General features: G+C 42.0%; 1 protein-coding gene across 1 annotated transcript in view; it reads left to right on the plus strand.

Moving 5' to 3' along the window:
- Positions 1–24573, plus strand: part of lmx1al (LIM homeobox transcription factor 1, alpha-like) — a 136146-nt gene that overhangs the window by 29493 nt on the left and 82080 nt on the right. The gene's annotated exons all lie outside the window — the stretch shown is intronic.

Below are 24573 nucleotides of genomic sequence, written 5' to 3' on the forward strand. Positions count from 1 at the left end.
CTAACCTAACATCAGTTAGACAGAAATTCACCAAATAAGACAAGAGTCTTCAAACACTTCTTAGATAGATAGATAGATAGATAGATACTTTATTAATCCCAAGGGGAAATTCACATACTCCAGCAGCAGCATATTGATAAACAAATTGATGGAGTCAGAAGTATTTGGGAGACTTTCCAATGTACCTGATGTTATCCAAAATGCATAAATTAAACGCATGCAATTAAAAATATAAATGCTGGAGCCAGATATAGGAATGACAGCTCGGGATGCAGCAAGGAAATTCTGGGGCACCAACTAGATCATTCCTTTTATTGTCTGGAGACAGCAAAATAAACAGAAACAAATAAAAATAATGCTAATAGGTGTGCATCCCTTCAGCGGGGATCTCAGAGTTGCAGATGCTCTCGTGGAGCTCCATCCAGCGGGTTGCTCTGGTCAGTAATGATGCCTCCTTCCAGAACGCCTGGGATTTTATGGCAGCAGGACCAGAAAGGACAGGGTTAAATGCCTTCCCTGGGTGGCTTCTTGGCACTGTGGGAAAAGAAGATGACCGCGTTAGTGGCAGCGCCCCCTCTTGTCTCGTTGGGTTATTACATATCTCAACTGACCCTCTAAGGAGGTCCTCCAAAGCCCACGCATGACAGGCCTAAAAGACAATTTACCCAGTATTGTTAAACTCCTCCATAGCAGCTTAGAGTCTCCTTTAGTGCCCTTATATATCTCATCTCCGACAGCCATCTCTCTTCCCATGTGCTGCATCCTTTAAACACTGTCTTATTCATTTTCATATGTCATGCACATGAACGCTCAGTTGTGACCCCAAAACATTTTCACTGGCCTCCCCCTTTGGTTAAGGACTGAACTTTGCAATAGCAGCTTTTTAACGGCTAACTAGCCCTAAAATCCAACTACCTGCCCTATTAAAAGAAGCCACTGTAGCTTTGGAGGATCTTATTTGTCACAAAGGGGTCTGTAAAGAGGCTAAGTTCAAACGCGTTAGCCCCTCTTAGGACACGATTTTTACTTTGGCAGGCTGTGCCCAGCTGCATTCACCCTTGTCATGGCTGTCTTCAGCCTGTTCCTCTTTTTTTGTCGCCTTAATAAGCCGTGATACAGAGATTACAAACGCCGTGATTTCCAGCGTGAAATCGGCGCAACCCGTTCATCACTGTCTGCTTTGTAATAACATTTACTTCCAAATCTCATTTTCATGCCGTGAGATTGATAGCCCGGGTGACGCCAATCCGTTTATCCTTTTGCTCTTCTTAATCGGTTATTTTACACAGAGGCGCTTTACTCCTCCCCACTTGGGAATGATAATTAGAGGGGTGTCGTACTGTCGCTTAGGCACTCCGATGGCTTGATAGAGCATCTCTATATCCAGCCCAAGTGCCCCCCGCCCCCCCTTCCCATATGCTTAGCCCCTGGGGCTTGATTCCAGCTCAGAGCTTTCCTGTATTCACTGTCTATAGCAGCTGTGAAGGGTTAATGCCAACACCACCGGAGAAAAGCATCAGGGAGGTCAGCATCACCAGAAATTTAGAACCCGGGGAAGTTCTCTGGGGGTAGACTGTAGAAAGGGTCACAGCAGGGGCTTCATGCCCTTTCCAAGGTGTGGTGTTGGCAGGTGTGCCACAATGAAGAAAATCTTCTCTGCTCTTCTAAGCTGCATGCCAATGAATCACGAGAATGTATCTCCATTAATAACTGCTACCCAGTTGTCAACCTCTGTCAGGATTTACCCATCTTCATCACTACCAGCTATGGGAGACTGGCAGCTAAAGCACCCCTTCCAAGAGGATATTAGACAACAGCTAACAGCTCAGTCATGTTGTGCTTGCTAAGGTAAAAAGCACAGGAAAAGGAACGAGGGATCAGAAGACAAGATGTAGTCAAAAGGAAAGCAAAGATCGAAGCCTGGAGAAGCTCACTTGGAGTTTACAAAAAAAGCACTGATAGATAGATAGATAGATAGATAGATGTGAAAGGCACTATATGATAGATAGATAGATAGATGGATAGACAGATAGATAGATAGATGTGAAAGGCACTATATAATAGATAGATAGGAAAAGCACTATATAGTAGATAGATATGAAAGGCACTGTATAATAGATACACACATAAATATGAAAGATACTATATAATAGATAGATAAACATCAAAGGCACTATATAACTGATAGATAGATAGATAGATGTGAAAGGCACTATATGATAGATAGATGTGAAAGGCACTATATGATAGATAGATAGGAAAAGCACTATATAGTATAGATATGAAAGGCACTGTATAATAGATACACACATAAATATGAAAGATACTATATAATAGATAGATAAACATCAAAGGCACTGTATAACTGATAGATAGATGTGAAAGGCACTATATGATAGATAGATAGATAGATAGATAGATGTGAAAGGCACTATATGAAAGGCACTAGCTTCGCTTCTATATGCGCGTGTCCGTGACTTGAAAACCAAGTGTCGGCCCATGATATTCTTATTACGGCAGAACGTTATAATACTACATACTGTATAGCTTACTGATCCGAGTCAAGTGACATTAGTAAATACAGCGTACTAATTAACAAGAAACACAACGTTTTTCGGCCACATTGCAGTCAGCTGTGTCGTTATTTTCTCTTTCTGTTTTATATTCAATATATATTGGCTTGGCGGCCCTGTGCAGGTGCCTAAGGCCGCCCCTCACGCGAGTTACCCGAGAGCTTTTTTTCTTTTTCTCATTCTGTATGTTTAATATCGTTTGCCGTTATACAGACTCGGTCACCATTTGGTTCCGCTCAATATGAATCTTCGTTGTCTTTTCTCCATGAAAACATAAGATTCTTTTTTTTGTTCTCATCCACCACTACAAACCTTATGGGGTAAGTAACATATATAAAAATAAATATCATTCTTGGGTGGAGTATTGCTTTAAGAGTCACAGTGACAGCGTGCCAGTGGCGTCTCTCTATCTCCATCATCATTTATTTTTTCTGTGTTCCCCCGAAGACTTTCCACGGTTCATATAAGAGAGTGACAGCCTGAGTGGGAAAGAAAGACGGAGCTTGGAGAAAAGGCAATTGAGTCTCTTTGTGCTCGTTTCGTGCAGATGGCGTTTTATTAAAAGACGTTTTAAGTCGAGCCGTGCACAGGCATGCGATTCTCCGCCACGAGCTCCTGTGCTTTATCACAGCCGTGTTGCAAACTCCTGTCTTACAGAACTGAATTTAAAGTGCGTGGCGCAGCTGACGGGGCACTGGGTTTTACTATCGACAGGCTCGAATTGACGCAAGGTGCTCATGGGGCATCATCCAGAATCGCTATAGGACTATTTGAACGTCTTTATGGCTGCCTCTAAGTGGTAGATAGACAGATAGATAGATAGATAGATACTTTATTAATCCCAAGGGGAAATTCATATACTCCAGCAGCAGCATACTGATAAAGAAATAATATTAAATTAAAGAGTGATAACAATGCAGGTAAAACAGAAAAGGTGTCCATGTGTCCACATAAAAGAAAATGGTAGGAGTGATCAGTTAAATAGATAAAAAGGTAGAAAGGTAAAGCCGCTGGAAAGGCTGCACAAAGCTATCGTGGAAGTAGCACAAGACCCCAAAAGGCTGCCCGTCTATCATATGGCGCATATTAGCACTATTGTCGAGGAAAAGCATAAGAGCATAGGGGGAACATGCAGAGCCCACTCAGAAAAAGCCTCAGCCTGAACTTCAATTTCAGGGTTTGGTGGCGGCTCTAACATCACCCCATTTATACTTAGCCTTTAAGAAAACAATTTTACATTTGCATTTAGGGTGGCACGTTGGCGCAGCAGTAATGCTGCTGCCTCGCAGTAGGAGATCTTAAGTGAAAGTAAGTTTCTTACTGCATTATAATTTTTTTCTTTAAGATGAAATAAAAAAAAATACTTAGATAAATGTTTGTACATGCTTTGTGTCTTTCTAAATATTTTTATTGGTTTTATGTATAGCACTATGAGCTTGGGGCGGCACAGTGGTGGCGCTGCTGCCTCGCAGTAAGGAGACCCGAGTTCACTTCCCAGATCCTCCCTGTGTGGAGTTTGTATGTTCTCCCGGGGTCTGCATGGGTTTCCTCCCACAGTCCAAAGACATGCCGGTTAGGTGCATTGGCGATCCTAAATTGTCCTTGGTGTGTGAGTGTGCCCTGGGGTGGGCTGGTGCCCTGCCTGGGGATTTCTCCCTGCCTTGCACCCTGTGCTGCCTCGGGTTGGCTCCAGCAGACCCTGTGTTACGATTGGATAATGACTGACTGACTGACATTTACATTTATTTGCTTGGCAGACATTTTTATCCAAAGCAACTTACAAAAGAGGTAAGCCTAATCGAGTAACATTAGGCCTCGGCCTGCTTGTTCAGCAAGTGTAGTAGGACAGATGACAAAAGCTGATAGTCACAAGTGAAGAGATGTGATAACTAATAATTTACAATCACAGATTTCAGTCAATACTGAATTAAACTTAAACAACAAATTAACCAACAATTTAAAGTATCACAGAGCAAAGTTTATATATGCAAAGTATAAGGAAAGTATTGGAATCGTCCAAAAATTTGATGTTGAGATTTTAATGAATCTCAACATTTTAGACCTCCCTGACTTTCTCGTATGCAAAATATAGGGAAACAACAACAGCATTTATTTCTAGAGCACATTTTTATACAAATGATGAAGCACAAAGTGCTATACAGGATGAAGAAAGAGAAAAAAGACAAAATAAATAAGAAAATAAAATTAGGGAGCACTAATTAACATAGACTGCGGTGGGTGGGCACCCTGCCCGGGATTGGTTCCTGCCTTGTGCCCTGTGTTGGCTGGGATTGGCTCCAGCAGACTCCCGTGACCCTGTGTTCGGATTCAGCGGGTTGGAAAATGGATGGATCCATCCATCCTCTTCCGCTTATCCGAGGTCGGGTCGCGGGGGCAGCAGCTTGAGCAGAGATGCCCAGACTTCCCTCTCCCCGGCCACTTCTTCTAGCTCTTCCGGGAGAATCCCAAGGCGTTCCCAGGCCAGCCGAGAGACATAGTCCCTCCAGCGTGTCCTGGGTCTTCCCCGGGGCCTCCTCCCGATTAGACGTGCCCAGAACACCTCACCAGGGAGGCGTCCAGGAGGCATCCTGATCAGATGCCCGAGCCACCTCATCTGACTCCTCTCGATGCGGAGGAGCAGCGGCTCTACTCTGAGCTTCTCAGCCTATCTTTAAGGGAGAGCCCAGACACCCTGCGGAGGAAACTCATTTCAGCCGCTTGTATTCGCGATCTCGTTCTTTTGGTCACTACCCATAGCTCATGACCATAGGTGAGGGTAGGAACATAAATCGACTGGTAAATTGAGAGCTTTGCCTTGCGGCTCAGCTCCTTTTTCACCACGACAGACCGATGCAGCGCCCGCATTACTGCGGATGCCGCACCGATCCGTCTGTCAATCTCACGCTCCATTCTTCCCTCACTCGTGAACAAGACCCCGAGATACTTGAACTCCTCCACTTGGGGCAGGATCTCGCTCCCAACCCTGAGAGGGCACTCCACCCTTTTCTGGCTGAGGACCATGGTCTCGGATTTGGAGGTGCTGATTCCCATCCCAGCCGCTTCACACTCAGCTGCGAACCGATCCAGAGAGAGCTGAAGATCACGGCCTGATGAAGCAAACAGGACAACATCATCTGCAAAAAGCAGTGACCCAATCCTGAGTCCACCAAACTGGACCCCCTCAACACCCTGGCTGTGCCTAGAAATTCTGTCCATAAAAGTTATGAACAGAATCGGTGACAAAGGGCAGCCCTGGCGGAGTCCAACTCTCACTGGAAACGGGTTCGACTTACTGCGGACCAAGCTCTGGCACCGATCGTACAGGGACCGAACAGCTGTTATCAGGGGGTCCGGTACCCCATACTCTCGGAGTACCCCCCACAGGATTCCCCGAGGGACACGGTCGAATGCCTTTTCCATGTCCACAAAACACATGTAGACTGGTTGGGCAAACTCCCATGCACCCTCCAGGACCCTGCTAAGGGTGTAGAGCTGGTCCACTGTTCCGCGACCAGGACGAAAACCACACTGTTCCTCCTGAATCCTGGGCTCGACTATCTGACGAACCCTCCTCTCCAGGACCCCTGAATAGACTTTTCCAGGGAGGCTGAGGAGTGGATGGATGGATGGATGGATGGATGGATAATTAACATAGAATAAAAGTAAGGTCCGCTGGGCAGGGAGGACAGAAAAAAACAAAAAAAAAAACTCCAGATGGCTGGAGAAAAAAGAATGAAATCTGCAGGGGCTCCGAGGCCACAAGACCACCCAGCCCCCTCTAGGCATTCTACCTAACATCAATGACCTCACAATCAGTCCTCATGGTATTCAGGGTTCACATGGAAGAACTTGATGATGACGGTCATGTGGACTTCTGGCCTTTAATCCATCAATGTAAGAACATCACGGTGCTTTGATCAGGTGGTGTTGGCGCAGATCAGCACCACAGAAAACTGGAAAAAGAACAGCAGAGAAAGTAGGGGTTAGTACGGATTACGGAACCACCAGGAATGATAATGATAATTAATTAAATATGCAGAGCATCAGGATTAAAGAAAAATGAAGCTATGAGAAAGCCAGCATTGGAATCCTCGAAAAATTCCATTTGGAGGTTTTGATGAATCTCAACGTTCTAGACCTCTCTGAGTCCAACAATGCCATTTTTGGAATTATGTCTGTGTGTCTATCTGTGTGTGTGTGTGTGTGTAAACACGATAACTTCAGTACGCTTCCACTTAGGTCAACCAAATTTAACCTACAAGTATTAGGTACAAAATGTAGATTTCTGTCAACTTTTAGCTATTTCCACTAACCGGAAGTGGTACTTTACCTGAAATGTTTCCCCAAAAATATTTAAAATTTGATAATTTCACATCACGCTATGGTAAAGCACCACATTCTAAGCATTTTTTGTCACTCTGCATTTTTTCGAAAAACGACCAGTTTTCGAGATAGTCGCAATTTTCTATTTGACGTTCAAATGGTAATACATACATATTTGAGAACATTTTTGCTTTACGTAATACAAAATATTGTGTACAAGTATTACATTACACACATTACTAAAATCTCTTGCAGATTTTGACCCACTTCCGCTTACTGATTTACCTGAATTGTTGGCCAAAATAAAATTATTTATTCATGCGGCTGCCAAGTCCGATTTATTCAACTTTACTTTTATAATTGTTCAATATATTATTCATTTGATTTGATTTGTTGTTGATGGTTCTTTATTGTACATAATATAAAAATATAATCATTGTCTTGCGGTTTACTCCTCAAATATCCCTCCCCATATCTGAGTATATGAGAAAGTCGAGGGGAGACCACTCCCGATTTTTTATTCTCTTTTCATTTAGACAGATATTCATGGAGGAGATGGGCCTCCAATTGCTTCTTACATTCATTGGCGAAATCAGCAGTTCGGATGGAGGTGGGCAGCTCATTCCACGAACTCAGAACGACACAGGAGAATAGTCCGGACTGAGACTTGATACCACACAGTGGCAGCGTCACCAAGCGCTGCTGTTCACTGGCAGACCTGAGTGGGCGAGAAGGAGCAGAGGACCTCAGCAGTGCCTCCATATATATACATGCTGACCCACTTTGTAGGCCTAACCTAACATCAGTTAGAGAGAAATTCACCAAATAAGACAAAGAGTCTTCAAACACATAAACAAATGCATAAATTAAATACAAGCAATTAAAAAAATAAATACTGGAGCTGGATATGGGAATAACAGTTGAGAATGCAGCAAGGAAATTTTGTGGTTTACTCCTCAAATATCCATCCCCATATCTGAGTATATGAGAAAGTCGAGGGGAGACCACTGGCAATTTTTTTTAAGTTGTGCAGCCATGCACTCCTTATTCTTTTCTTTTTACATTAAACAGGGGGTTGCTTTGCCGATTACTTGTGGTCTGCCCATCCAGTCACAGTAGCCTTTCCCTGATTGGATCCTACTTATTACCACAGCTCATTCCCTGATTGGTCTTCACAGATGAAAACCACCTTCCAGCATAGTGGATACAGAGGAGTTGCATTATAAAACATTAGAAAAGGCTATGTATTTTAAAAAATGAATACAAAATGCTTAACTTTAAATGCAATTTCATTTGGTAAATCCATCATAATAAAAGCATAAGTGTGTCTGTGAACATGTGTGTCTGCCACTTGCTATAACTCTGTCATTCTGACAGATGGCATATACCAAACATTTGTAGCAGTGTTGTGCCATCTGTTGGAATGACAAATGTAATGCATATGTCTTTGTTATATGACATTTGGTACGGGATTCGTAAAAGCAGTGTTAATGTTTGTGATGCACAATCTGTTGGAATGACAAATTGAATTACTAAATGGTTTACAAAATACATTCTGGTAGATGCTGGGTGCACTGCAAAGGTTAATTCAGAGGTTGGCACTGGTTACTTAAATTTCAGCCCATCTTAGTTGGGTAGCATAGGTAATGCGCATACCATGTTTGTTTGACTTGAAAATTACCAAACTTATCCTTAAAGTTTCAAATCTTTGTCTAAGCCTCGTGTGAAGACAGGTTGGTGTTGGAATTGATGTTTGTATGTATTTACTTTTTCGGATTTCCCAAAGCTTTAAAAATGAGTTACACATCGTTTCTGTAGGTTGTTTTTGATTTTAAGATCAGAGGGTTGACAAATGTGACTCTCCAGGATCTACGGTTCTCTGCTGGCATCTCAATTTGGCTGTAATTCTTTAATTGTGACCACTTCATGATGTCTTTCATACAGGTTCTTCTTGGTCTTCCTGTTCCTCTTCTTTCTTTCTTTCTTTCTTTCTTTCTTTCTTTCTTTCTTTCTTTCTTTCTTTTTAGTTTATAATCACATTTTACTACAGTTTGAGTCATACTGAATACAAATGTTATACTGTACTGTTCTCAAACCTACTTAATCCAATTCAGAATGGATTCGAAAGTTACTATATAAATATTCTTTCTTTCTTTCTTTCTTTCTTTCTTTCTTTCTTTCTTTCTTTCTTTGTGTAATTGCACTGTACTACAGTTTGGGTCATATTAAATATGAATGTCATACCGTACTCCTCCCCAAACTGCTAAATCCAATTCATGATGGATATGAAAGTTACTATCTAAATATTCTTTCTTTCTTTCTTTCTTTTCAGTTTTTGTCATATTAAACATGAATGCCATACTGTATTTCTCTCAAACTTGCTTAATCCAATTCAGAGGTCGCAGGATTTATATGACAGGTACTATCTAATCTTTCTTTCTTTCTTTCTTTCTTTCTTTCTTTCACTATAAAACTTTTTATAATATACCTTGGATATGCTAGATATGAAAATCTTTCTTATATTCTTTCTTGCTTTCTTTCACTGTAAATTATCTCTGTGCGGCAATATGTCCTGCTAAATATGAAAGTTTCTTTCTTTCACTTAAAAATTACTTTGTAATACACTTGGATATGCCATATGTGAAGTGAAATGTACTATGTCAGATTCTTTCTTTCTTTCTTTCTGTTTAGTTTATAATCACATTTTACTACAGTTTGAGTCATACTGAATACAAATGTTATACTGTACTGTTTTCAAACCTGCTAAATCCAATTCAGGATGGATTTGAAAGTTACTATATAAAATTCTTTCTTTCTTTCTTTCTTTCTTTCTTTCTTTCTTTCTTTCTTTCTTTCTTTCAGTGTATAATTGCACTGTACTACAGTTTGGGTCATATTAAATATGAATGTCATATTGTACTCCTCCCCAAACTGCTAAATCCAATTCATGATGGATATGAAAGTTACTATCTAAATATTCTTTCTTTCTTTCTTTCTTTCTTTCTTTCTTTCTTTCTTTCTTTCTTTCTTTCTTTCTTTCTTTCTTTCTTTCTTTCTTTCACTATAAAACTTTTTATAATATACCTTGGATATGCTAGATATGAAAAGCTTTCTTATATTCTTTCTTGCTTTCTTTCACTGTAAATTATCTCTGTGCGGCAATATGTCCTGCTAAATGTGAAAGTTTCTTTCACTTAAAAGTTACTTTGTAACACACTTGGATATGCCATATGTAAAGTGAAATGTACTATGTCAGATTCTTTCTTTCTTTCTTTCTTTCTTTCTTTCTTTCTTTCTTTCTTTCTTTCTTTCTTTCTCAGACACGCTTCTGTGATCGTGCCGGTCTCTCTTTTGTTTTATTGTTTCTTTGCATAATATCTGATAATCTCCTCTCGCCCGCCGTCTCTTCTCCTCTCAAACAACAATTTAATTAGTGGGCTAATAAATGTTTCATGACGCATCTCGCTGCTAGTCCTGTCTTTATTGAATCCGTGATAATAAAAGCAGAGTTAAAAAAAAAAAAAAGACAGCAGCTGAAACAGCGTCTCTCTGCCTCGCGCATCGCTGGTTTCCATGGCGACAGCTGCTCTCCTGCCCCCGTCCCCCCGATGCAGGAAATGAGAATCAGGGAGACAGGATATTGCGTTTGGGAGAGATCAGGGCCTCTGAGGCGCAGGCTGTCGTCTCGCTGCTCCCTGGAGTGGCAGCACACAGACGCTCGGCCCTGATCTCAAATACATCCCAGAGTCGTCGCTATGGAGTCCCACACCTAAACTGGGTAGCAATGCGACAAGTCTACGCTGTCCCAGACCAATGACAATTCATAGCTGTGATCAACATAGACAGGCACCGATTAGCACAATTATGACAACAGGCTAATTAAAGCCTGCTCATCACGGAAACGCCGCTATCACTTAGCCAATCTTTGATTCGCTCCCCTTCCAAAACAGCTTATTCCAAAATCTGATTATAACCATAAAGGTGAGCAAACCTGATTATAATGAGACAGATATGCAATTCTGGATTGCAATGCTCAATTAAAGACTCACCCATAAACCTAACCCTAAACCTAAACCTAATCCTAACCAGGTGTTTATATAATTGATAATAAATGACATACATATCCACACCACTATAATCATAAACTTTATTACAGACACACAGACGTCCTGATAATAGCACAGCTATGCATACAATTCAGAAAACTAATTTCCAGCTCTCACCCCGTGGGCTGATTAGAAAAATATAATCATCCAAGATCATAACTGCTCCCAAAAAGGCCGGATCATCTGCAACAGATGGACTGGCAGACGTTACCGTCATCATATACCACCAAATTATATACACCAGGCCACACTTGTACTGTCTGAAATAAAATTGTATGAGCAATGACCAGAAGAGGACGTAATCAATAACAGGCAGGGGTCGACACCGGAAGTCAGTAAGAAAAGTCTTCAAAGCAAAAACCACTAAGCAAAAATCAAAGTCAAAAGTACTGAGTGAGTTTCTATTACCAGGAGTGGAGATAAAAATAAGAATCACTAATCCACTAATTAAATCAATCTTAGATAACCCAGGAATACACACAACGTCTTTTATATGGTTGTCGTCGATGACGTCACCTGACGTCCACTGCAGGTGCATCATGGGAAAGAAGACCATGTCAACGGCCACACAACTCTCCCTAAAATGGCGGGCGAAAATGGCCGTAAATAATAATAGAAAACTTGTCAGAGAAGCCGCTGGTCGCAAATATTTGTAGCCCGGTTGAATTGCTCGTGTTCGAAAAGCTGTAGTAGGAAATCAAATTGAATTTTATCTGCGGCAGGAGACGCAAAAAAATGTAATAAAATGTGCCATCATAACAACACTGCGGTACAGCATGCAATGTGCTTGGCTGCCATTCACTGGCAAATTATTAGGGGCCTCATGACAAGTGTTTGCTGTATACAAGTATATACTCTACAAACTGTGCGTACACACACATATATATTATATTTAAAAATCCTGGGACGAGACAACACTTTTTCAAGAGATTTTTTCAAGTCCCGTGAGACTTTGGCCATGAGATTTTTTTCAAGTCCCATCTTCCTTTCAACCGTATTGAACCACGGCCACAGTCCTCTCACCTCTCATTCGTGTGAATGCTTTTGACAGACACACTTCCTGCTGTTTCAGCTCTTACAAATGTTAACGTTTTCCTCACTTTAAGTTCTCAATTAAAGATGACTTATTACGTCCAAATCTTATTGAAGAATTTCATCACAAAGGGTTATCAACAGAAAAAATGAGTACACGAGTAATCCTAGCACCGAGAAACGATGAAGTCAAACGAATTAACGCTAAAAATGTCAATCATTTACACAGCAAATTGGTTAAATGCGTATTGCTAGACTAGGCTGAAACAGTTAGTGGTGATGGTGCAGAAGATGAAAACATCAACTTACAGTATCACAAAGAATATCTACAACCGTTAACACCATCCGGTCTTCCACAAAACGAATTACTGTAGAAAGAAGGACGTATCCAGGAAAGTTAATGTAGTACATCTTCAGGGGATAACATTACACAACAAAGGAGATCTTGACATGCCATTCATATTAAAACGTTTACAGTTTCCCATTAGAATAGCTTTTGGAAAGACAATTAATAAATCTCACAGCCAAACATTCGAAAAAGTTGTTTTATTGAATAGAGAGAAAAAAGCGAAGTTCACTCACGGGCAGTTATACGTTGCGTTGTCACAATGAAAGTCCAAACACAGAATCAAAATTCAATGTGATAGATAGATAGATAGATATGACAGGGACTATATGATAGATAAATAGATATGACAGGAACTATATGATAGATAAATAGATAGATAGATACTTTATTAATCCATCCATCCATTTTCCAACCCGCTGAATCCGAACAAAGGGTCGCGGGGGTCTGCTGGAGCCAATCCCAGCCAACACAGGGCGCAAGGCAGGAACCAATCCTGGGCAGGACGCCAACCCACCGCAGATACTTTATTAATCCCAAGGGGAAATTCACATACTCCAGCAGCAGCATACTGATAAAAACAATATTAAATTAAAGAGTGATAACAATGCAGGTATACAGACAATAACTTTTTATAATGTTAACGTTTACCCCCCAAGGTGGAATTGAAGAGTCGCATACTGTGGTGGAGGAACGATCTCCTCAGTCTGTCAGTGGAGCAGGATGGTGACAGCAGTCTGTCGCTGAAGCTGCTCCTCTGTCTGGAGATGATCCTGTTCAGTAGATACAGTGGATTCTCCATGATTGACAGGAGTCTGCTCAGCGCCCGTCGCTCCACCACGGATGTCAAACTGTTCAGCTCCGTGCCTACAATAGAGCCTGCCTTCCTCACCAGTTTGTCCAGGCGTGAGGCGTCTTTCTTCTTCATGTTGCCTCCCCAGCACACCACCGCGTAGAAGAGGCCGCTCGCCACAACCGTCTGATAGAACATCTGCAGCATCTTATTGCAGATGTTGAAGGACGCCAGCCTTCTAAGGAAGTATAGTCGGCTCTGTCCTCTCTTGCACAGAGCATCAGTATTGGCAGTCCAGTCCAGTTTATCATCCAGCTGCACTCCCAGGTATTTATAGGTCTGCACCAACTGCACACAGTCACCTCTGATGATCACGGGGTCCATGAGGGGCCTGATGTTGACGAAAATTGAATTCAAAAAGTTGTTTTTACTAAATTTTTACAGTAAAAGTGTGTGTTTAAAATGTTTTTGCGTGTTAATTTCAAAGCCAAACAGAACTAAATCGTATTATGCAACGAATAACTCTAACGCAACATGAAACATAATTTACTTTCAGATTATTACGTTTTACTATTAATTAATTAATTAATTATCTGTGAATTTCCCCTTGGGATTAATAAAGTATCTATCTATCTATCTATCTATCTATCTATCTATCTATCTAAAATATAAAGTGCAATATAAATAAAATTTATTATTATTATTATTATTATTATCTATCTATCTATCTTATTAATATGGTTAATTACTCACTGTAATGTAAAATAGGTAATTCTATTATGCATATGTAACAATTCCCATGAAAATAAAAATCTGTTTAAATTGTACATCTGCATCCCCATACGCGAGCGGCAGAACCACAAAAAGGCTAGCGTGTAGCGCAGGGTTGGCACGCGCAGCGAGCAGGAGTAAAAAGCCCTCTAGTATTTATATATAAAATATATAAAAAGAGAGATAGATAGAGAGAGAGAGAGAAAGAGAGTGCTGTGAAAAAGTATTTGCCCCTCTCCTATTTCATGGTCTTCAGCCACTACACTGGACATCAAATTTTCTCAAAAGTTCTGCTTCCGAAAAAACTTTTTGGTGGTTATGGAAGACAGCATATTTGCTGCTCCTGTGGATCGAGAGGAGCCGCTTGAAGGGCTTTGGACATGTAGTAAAGATGCCCTTTTGTGTGCCTCCCTCTGGAGCCAATAATATCCATCTGCAGAGCCAGAACACCATACGTCACCACAGATCTACGCCAGCAGTTCCAGACCAGCAGTTATTGGACGGAAGTCAAGGTTAGAGGTTATTATGATTGGTGCGTAAGATAAATGGCTAATGTTTAGGGGTCAGTTTTGTTAAGGTTAGGGTTTGGTGTGTTTAGCGTGTCAATCAGTTTGATTTGTGACGACCTATAAACGTTTATTACCAAACTGCTGGTCTAGACATGTGGTGAAATCACTTTCGCTCTGAAACTGCTGGAGTAGACGTGTGGTGACGTATGGTGCTATGGCTCTACGGGTTGATACATTTCCCTAGAGCTACTCTGGGCATATCCCAATGAGTGGAGACCCCGTGGCAGACTCAGGGCACACTGGAGGGATTACAGTCTCTTGGCTGGCATGGGAAAGCCGGGGAATTCCCCAGGAAGAGCTGGAATCTGTATCTGGGGGAACAGGGAAGTTTGGGCTGACCTGCTTGACCTGCACTGCCACCGTGACCCTCACCAGTTTCAGAAGATGACATGAATTGTGACAGACAGCGCCAAGCTGAACAGATGGATAAAATCTGATTGACTGCATCACACAGGATTTTGGAGAAACTGGAAATGAACTTCTGCTGAATGTAGTGTGTTTAATCACTTAATAGTTCTGACCCATTGCATCAGTTCAATTGAGCTAAAAATGTTTTGCCGCTGATTTTCATTTGTACTCCGCTTCTAAAAGCTTCCCATTTCAGTGTTGAACAATAGTCGGCCAGCACTGATGGATTCCACTTGCCCTGATCTCTCTTTTTTCGTTGCAACTTTTTTGGTGAAACCGTTCCCCCTATCCCCCAAATCTTCATGGCCCAGTGTTATCTAATATCAAATCTAATATCAGATAAAGAGGACTTGAATGTACAAATAACACAGTTTTTTTTTTTGGTTGCATCACTTGTGCATTCCACAAAGTTACAGAAAACAAAATGGCACTGTGTGAAAAAGTAAATGCACCTTTCTGATTTCTTCGATCAGTGCAATATTTTACACTGTAGCAGTAGGGTCTTGTGCTGGGTTAGCCATTATGGATGCAATGAGAAGCCAAGCAAAATGACACCTTTAATGGGCTAACTGAAGAGATTACACTGTGCAAGCTTTCGAGGCAACTCAGGCCCCCCGCCAGGCATTTTTAGCTCAATTTCAAGCTGCCTTGAATGACTTGTATATTGTAATCTTTTTATTTAGCCAATAAAAAGTGTCATTTTGCTTGACTTCTCGTTGCATCCAAAATGGCTAACACGGTTCAACACCCTACTGCTTCTTCTTCTTCTTTCGGCTGCTCCCGTTAGGGGTCGCCACAGCGGATCATCATTTTCCATATCTTCCTGTCCTCGTCATCTTACTCTGTCACCCCCATCACCTGCATGTCCTCTCTCACCACATCCATAAACCTTCTCTTAGCCCTTCCTCTTCTCCTCTTCCCTGGCAGCTCTATCCTTAGTACCCTTCTCTCGTTATACCCCTCCTTTCTCCTCTGCTCATGTCCAAACCAACGCAATCTCGCCTCTCTGACTTTGTCTCCCAACTTGAGCTGACCCTCTAATGTCCTCATTTCTAATCCTATCCATCCTCGTCACACCCAATGCCAATCTTAACATCTTTAACTCTGCCACCTCCAGCTCTGTCTCCTGTACCACCGTCTCCAACCCATATAACACAGCTGGTCTCACTACCGTCCTGTAGACCTTCCCTTTCACTCTTGCTGATACCCATCTGTCACAGATCACTCCTGTCACTCTTCTCCACCCTGCCTGCACTCTCTTCTTCACTTCTCTTCCACAATCCTCATTACTCTGTACAGTTGATCCCGAGTATTTAAACTCATCCACCTTCGCCAACTCTACTCCCTGCATCCTCACCATTCCACCAGTGGTGTAGCTAGTGGGGGGCAAGGGGGGACATCTGTCCCCGGGTGCAGCATCCAGGGGGCATCGAATTGATGTTCCCCATTGCATTTAGGCAAACAGGAGGGGGGCGCGAAATCTTCAGTTGTCCCCGGGCACTGAAAACCCTAGCTACGCCTCTGTATTCCACTGGCACTGATCGAGGAAATCAGAAAGGTGCATTTACTTTTTCACACAGTGCTATTTTGTTTTCTATAACTTTGTGGAATCCACAAGTGATGTAACCAATGAAAGATAACGAACAACCATTCAGTGCACACACCATGCGCCATCTCCCAGACGTGAAGCTACGGGCACCCATTGCCTTTTTTTTTTCCTTTCAAAGCAATACCTTGCTACAGCATTCATCTCCAAATTTCCATTAACTTCTGGCTGTCAAATTCCAGTTTAGTATCCAGACTATTGCGTTTGTCACCCCATTTAATATACTTAAGGGGTGGTGGTTCATAAATATGGGTCCTCCCTGCGTGGAGTTTGCATGTTCTCCCCGTGTCTGCGTGGGTTTCCTCCCACAGTCCAAAGATATGCAGGTTAGGTGGACTGGCGATTCTAAATTGTCTCTAGTGTGTGCTTGGTGTGTGTGTCCTGTGGTGGGTTGGCGCCCTGCCCAGGATTGGTTCCTGCCTTGCGCCCTGTGTTGGCTTGGTTTGGCTCCAGCAGAGCCCCGTGACCCTGTGTTCAGATTCAGTGGGTTGGAATACGGATGGATGGATGGGTTATGAATTCAGTCCTGGGGATCCGCCATAGCTGAAGATTTTTTGTTCCAGCTGTTTTCCCAATTGGTTGTTTTACCGCTTCTCTTGTTCAGAAAATTGCAGTAGTGTGATATTTACACTCATAAGAAATCTATGAAGTATTTCTATTTTTGACATTGCTTCTCTTATGTCATTTTCTTATTAATTTGCCTTTTCACCCTGGAGTTTTCTCCCTTGATTTTATCCTAATATTGTCAATAAAGAATGAGTGGAGTACACACAGGGGTAAACGGCACCGCATGCTAAAAGACTGCAGCTACTTGAGTACAGTATCAGAATTGCTGTGTGGTCACGGAGGAATAATGGCTTAAATAACCAGCGTGGACGAGTGAGGAAGTCCCAAGCCGTTTACTTCTTTTAAATATGAACGACAATGGCGTGGAGGGAACAAAATAAAAATTGCTAGTCGTGCTTCATGTTGTCAGTCATTTCTTCAATTTTGCGCTCGGCTCACAGAGTGATGCCTCCTTCCGCCGACCCCGTGATTTATAGCCGGGCAACTGGAAGGGGCGGAGTCAGGTGCCCTCATTGGGCATCGTCTCACTGCTGTAGGAGGAATATGAGAGGACATGATTAGCGACATCGCCCCCTCTCGAACCTCGGTGGTATCACATACCTTAGAGGAGCCGTGGGGATGATCCATAGACCGGCAGACGTGACACCAGAACATCTGGAAAAAATGGAATGAGGATCAGAATCAAAAAAAATGAAAGATCATCAAAAAAACTAAAACAAGGAAAAAATGCTACATTACCACAATGAACCAAGAATGATGGAAAAATTGTGACAAGAGCAGGCCATTCACTGTCGGGATGTAGATAGTGACAAGTCCACTACAGCTCCTTGGTCCTTCTCATAAGGGGGAACTTTCAATTTTCAGACCTCCCATTGTGTACTCAAACCTGACATTTGTACTTCCTACATGCCATACTTTACATTTACTGACATTAAATTTCTTCTGCCCAAGTCCGTGTGCTGTCAAAGTCCCTCTGTAATGATTTGACTGATTCCACATAATCTGCCGGCCCACCTAGCGTGGTATCATCTGCATGCTTACCCACCTTGGTCTTTATGTTCCTATCCAGGACATTTATTACAAACAGCAGCATACCAGACCCAGCGAGAAGTGGTGGTGGGGTAAGATTCTCTGGATCTGTGATTTAGGGGGTCCTGGGCAGGGTCTGAATATATTGTTCTTCATTTTAATAAAATTTCTATTTTTTAAAGAACGTGGATTTTGATTCTGCACAAACTCAAAGAGCTGGCTGGTGTGCGTGACGTTTACATCCCCTCTCTTGAGTATGCGCAGGAGCAAAAACTGTCTAAGGCAACAGAGGCAAGTATGAACACTCGGCCTGGAGCGTAGTTGCTCACGGTAAGCGTATTTATTATTCTTCATTTTTCAACCAATATCACTACTTTTGCATCTCTATGAATTGTTTCTACCTTTGCAAGTTCTTCAATACTGCTCACACTAAAGGTAAATAACAATTTATAAATATGCTAGCTGTGCTACCCATCTGAGTTCTAAGAATTCTAAGTAATCAACGTAGACCTCAGCATTAATGCTTTCTGTATACCATCTGTTGGAACAAATTTTGTAATGCATGTAGTAATAAAATACATAACATCTGCATAACATCACAAACATTTGTAGCAATAAAATGCATCACCACGAATGTTTAGGATGCTTCATCTGTTAGAATGACAACTACAATGCATATATTTCTGTTATATGCCATTTGGTATGGGAAGCATAAAAGCAGTGCTAATGTTTGTGATGCGCCATCTGTTGGAATGATAAATGCCATGCATTTTTTTTACTACAAATGTTTGTGATGCACCATCTGTTAGAATGGTAAATGCAATGCATATGTCTCTGTTATTTGCCATTTGGTATGGGATGCGTAAAAGCAGTGTTTATGTTTGCGATGTGCAATCTGTTGGAATGACAAATGCAATGCATGGGTTCCTGTTATTTGCCATTTTAAATGGGAATCATAAAAGCTGTGTTAATGTTTGCGATGTGCCAGCTGTCAGAATAACAAATGCAATACATTTTATTACTACAAATGTTTGTGATTCACCACCTGTTGGAATGACAAACGCAATGCATTTTATTAATAAAAATGTTTGTGATGTGCCATCTCTTAGAATGGCAAATGCAGTGCATCTGTCTCTATTATATGCCATTTGGTATGGAATCCATAAAAGCAGTGTTAAAGTTTGTGATGTGCCATCTGTTGCAATGGAAAATGTAATATCATTTTATTACTAAAAATGTTTGTGATGCTCCATCTGTTGGAATGACAAGTGCAATGCATTTTATTACTAAAAATTTGTTAGAATGAAAAATGCAATTCATATGTATCTGTTATACGCCATTTGGTATGGGATCCGTAAAATCAGTGTTAATATTTGTGATGCGCCATCTGTTGGAATGACAAATGCAATTCATATGTATCTGTTATATGCCATTTGGTATGGGATCTATAAAATCAGTGTTAATATTTGTGTTGTGTCATCTGTTGGAATGACAAATGCAATGCATTTTATTACCAAAAATGTTTGTGACGCTCCATCTGTTGGAATAACTAATTCAATGCATATGTCTCTGTCATATTCAATTTGGTATGGGATCTGTAAAATCAGTGTTAATATTTGAGATGTCCCATCTGTTGGAATGGCAAAGATATAGCAATCAGATGGACACACTGACACTTATTCTTTTATTATATTTTATAAGTTGTAATGAAAAGATTCATAGAATATTATTGTTATTCTGTGCTGTGGTTGTCCTGAGTGCCATTGTTGTCACTGTTGCGATTCCCTTGTTATTATTATATTATTATCAGTATTTTTGTGTGTAATTTTTAGTTTGATTCTTCTAGCATGATCCTATTTATCAATTATTTTGATATTAATAAAACACAAAAGTATAAAAATAATTGCTCTATTTATTAATTTACTTATTTTTTTGGAGTGGCCTGCATGGTGTTGGCTCTTGATGCCCCTGAACATCCCCAGCACTGACCCCTAAGGGGTGCCACCTTTTTTTTAACGTGCTTTTACATGCTTGCTAAATTCCTATAAAAATAAGTGAAGTTAGTTTGTATGTAACAATGTAACATCAAATGTTTCAGGGCAAATTCCTTCCGAGTCTTTAGGCATTCATTTTTAAATAGTTAAACTTAATGCTTGGAGGATCTGATAGAATTTGGTACAGTATTATAAGATGAATGAGATTCCAGACTCTGATGGGATCATCTTTCAGAGGCGTTCATTTCCATACTTTTGAATCTGAGAGGTCACTTTTCAAAGTAGCTGGCATATGGACTTTGGGAATATTTCTGGATCTAGTCCACCTTAATAAACGTGTCATATTTAATAAAAAAAAGTCTGTCTGTGTGCCTGTGTATATGTGTGTCTGTCTGGTTGCAATGTCTCTGTTATATGCCATTTGCTATGGGATTTTTTTGTAAGTACAGTGCTAATGTTTGTGATGCACCATCTGTTGGAATGACAAATGCAATAAATTCTATTACAGCATGCATCAGAAAGTACACTCCAATAGATGGTGCACTACAAGCGTTAATATTGAATACGCTGAGGTCTGCGTTGATTATTTACATTTCAACATGTCTTGGGCAGGTAGAAAAGCTAGTTTAAAAATATTTTAATTGCAAACTTTGTGGATCTCATGTTAAGGAAGTTAGATTACTCACTTTGTGAATGTGATGGGATCTGATTTAAAAAGATTTCAGTTACTGTATATGCCTCGTGAATCAGACATCTGATTTCTAAGCAGATATATGGATGGATATTTTGGACAAAATTAAATCAATAAATATGCAAATAAATTACTGTGACGATAAATAAATTAGAACAACAAGAATATAAATAATTAAACATGTCAATTCTTCATTTATTTATTTCAGTGACTTCACACGCAACATGAGATTTGCTCTAAAATAAAAACTGTCACATTCACTTGTCAGAGTTGAGTGGGCGGGTTCTACCCGGTCCTGTTTTTCGATTGGTGAATCGTCACCAGAGAGGACATAAACTTCAGCCATCAGCCAATTATAGACACTTCAGATGCAAACTCCTAATGATGAATTCAGAGTTTCTTGAATTAAAGAATCGGAAACTATTTCTTGCACTCGTTTCCAACATGCAGAGTCACAAGTCTGAGTATGTGTATGAGCCGCAAAGTCAAGCAAGATGGGTCTAACTGCAACCCCAGTATGTATCTCTGCAGTCTGCAGCCTCCACCTTGGAGCTCCAGGTAAGTGGAGATGACTCCAATGGGTGCAGATAGAGTCTAGTGGCAAACCTCCAGAGCGCCACCCAGTTACAATATGGTTAAGATCAGGGATGTGGGAGGCTTATCTGACTCAAAAAATGATGAATGTCCTATAAGTCAACTCCAGATACTGGAAGCTGGAGGGTCCAGGCTGCAGAGATACAAGACTCAGCCCCCAGTACCTATGATGTCAGTCTGGTAAGGCCCACAAGGTCACGGCATGCCCACAGATGTTCAAAATGCCTGTTGTGATAATGGCATCTTTTCATGGGTGTGTCCTGATGTTGTGGGCGTTCTGTGATTGCAGATGTGGGTGTGTCTTGATGTTGTGGGCGTTCTGTGACTGCCAATGTGGATGTGTCTTGATGTCGTGGGTGTTCCATGACTGCTGACGTGGGTGTGTCCTGAAGTTGAGGGTGTTCCATGACTCCCAATGTGGGTGTGTCCTGATGTTGTGGGCGTTCCATGACTGCCAATGTGGGTGTGTCCTGATGTTGCAAGCATTCTGTAACTTCTGATGCGGGTGTGTCCTGAAAGTTGTGGGTGTTCTGTGACTGCCAATGTGGATGTGTCTTGATGTTGTGGGTGTTCCGTGACTGCTAACATGGGTGTATCCTGATGTTTTGGCCGTTCCGTGATTGCAGATGTAGGTGTGTCCTAAAGTTGTGGGTGTTCTGTGATTGCCAATGTGGGTGTGTCCTGATGTTGTGGGTGTTCCATGATTGCTAACGTGGGTGTGTCCTGATGTTGTGGGCGTTCTGTGACTGCTAATGTGGATTTGTCTTGATGTTGTGGGTGTTCCATGACTGCTAACGTGGGTGTGTCCTGATGTTGTGGGCGTTCCATGACTGCCAATGTGGGTGTGTCCTGATGTTGCGAGCATTCTGTAACTTCTGATGTGGGTGTGTCCTGAAGTTGTGGGTGTTCTGTGACTGCCAATGTGGATGTGTCTTGATGTTGTGGGTGTTCCGTGACTGCTGACGTGGGTGTGTCCTGATGTTGTGGCCGTTCCGTGATTTCCGATGTAGGTGTGTCCTAAAGTTGTGGGTGTTCTGTGATTGCCAATGTGGATGTGTCTTGATGTTGTGGGTGTTACATGACTGCTGACGTGGGTGTGTCCTGATATTGTGGGCGTTCCGTGACTGCCAGTTTGGGTGTGTCCTGAAGTTGTGAGCATTCTGTAACTTATGATGTGGGTGTGTCCTAAAGTTGTGGGTGTTCCATGACTGCTAATGTGGGTGTGTCCTGATGTTGTGGCTGTTCCGTGACTGACATTGTGGGCATGCAGTGATTCTATGGGTAGAATGTGACTGATGTTTTCAGTATTGTTGGTTGCAGTTTATTGAGGCAAGCCAAGCACATATGTCCACTCTGTGGACAATTGACCAATCAAAAAACAGTACTCGCTAGAACCCGCCTACTCAACTCTGGCAAGTGAAAGTGACAGTTTTCATTTCCTTCATGTTGCACATTATTTATTTGTGTATTTATTTATGCAATATTTGTCCAAAATGTTCCTCCATATAGATAAGCTATAAGGGCTGGCTGGAGCTGCTGCCCGTATAGCGCCAGAGTCCTGGGCTCGATCCCCGATTTCTGTCCGTGTGGCATTTGCTTGTTCTTCCCGTGTTTGTGTGAGTTTTCCATCGTTTTTCCCCACATCACGTAGTCGTATGGTTAACACTAATGGACATTTCTGAATGGTGGCAGTCGCTGTGAACTGTGATGGACTGTTGCCCCCCCCCCCCCCCCCCCAAAATGCACCGTCTCCTTGAAGTGGATAAGCAAGTTAGGAAGTTGAGGGGTCACTGACAGACTTTTGTTCGGTTTGTTTTAAAAAAGAACGTGACGTGTCAAGTCTTGGCGGTGTGACAGAGTAGTTTCGGAAGAGTTAACAGAAAGTTAATTTAAAGGCGATGGGCTTGCAGGGTCTAAGTAACCTTATTAGAAAAATAACTTTACAGTAGTCACATCCAGATCTGGCAAGAGGCACGTTTCCAGCAGTTAACCTACATTTTTCTGGGATCGGTTGCTATCTGTTACCAAGACTTTATAGAGGATTTAATATGGCCTCAGTGGATAAGAGTGATGTGTCTTTGATGGAAACAGGTGGTGTTTCACCCTAAACCCCTAATTCCGCGGCTCCAGACCCCCCTGGCACTACAGTCACGTAAAGTCAGACAGGAATGTAAGACTCTCTCAAGCACAAACCCCCCACCTCCTCTCTCAATGGCACTAGAGTGACAACAAGGAGAACACCAAGAACAGCAAGAAGAATTCTGCTAATAAGAGGAATAATGAAAGAGGAGCACCGGCGTGCGCCCCTGTGACTCCCCTCCCTCTCCTGCCCCGGTGAGGGGAACGCTGGGAGATTTTAATAAAGGAGACAGAGCGAGGAAATTTAATAAAGAGAGATGATGAGATTATACACTCCTGGCTTACAGCCACCCCGCTCTCTAATATCCGCACACAGCACCGGGAGGCGAAGCAAAGGTAGTGCGGGCGGGCGGGCAAGGAAGGGAGGGAGGGAAGCGAGGGTGTGTGTGCCTATATGTGTGCGCCAGCCAGCGAGCGAACGTCCGTTAATGAAGGATCGATTTCCAAGGCCCTTTTCACACATCAGCAGCTTCAGTTGCAAATTAGTGCGCCGAAAAAAGAAATTATACCAAAGCGGGATGGCGCACAGCAAAGCACTTTTACAAGAGAGCAGAATCTGTGCCACGTGCTTCTAAACCGTCAGCATGTGACTAAGGCACTGAAGGTCAATTCAAAAATCAGCACTTCTTACTCGTGAGAGACCCTAATTACCACACTGCAGCCCTTCGCCATGCTGTACTATACATGTACCAGTCTGTGGGTGTATGGGTAAGATGGCAGTGGGCACACTTCAATGCCAACGAACTGACACTGACTCTGTGATGACTGTCTTGATCCAATGGACTAATTGGGAAAATGAAATGGGCTGCATGAGCAAGAAAGCCCCTCGGACATAACACAGCTGAAGAAAATCTGCATGGAGGGGGGGCCAGCCCACCGCAGGGCACACACACACACACCACAGACGATTTAGGATCGCCAATACACCTAACCTGTATGTCTTTGGACTGTGGGAGAAAACCCACGCAGACACGGGGAGAACTTGGAAACTCCATGCAGGGAGGACCCGTGAAGTGAACCCAGGTCTCCTTA

This window comes from Erpetoichthys calabaricus, chromosome 17 (genome assembly GCF_900747795.2).
Source record: "Erpetoichthys calabaricus chromosome 17, fErpCal1.3, whole genome shotgun sequence".
NCBI classification, from domain to species: domain Eukaryota; kingdom Metazoa; phylum Chordata; class Cladistia; order Polypteriformes; family Polypteridae; genus Erpetoichthys; species Erpetoichthys calabaricus.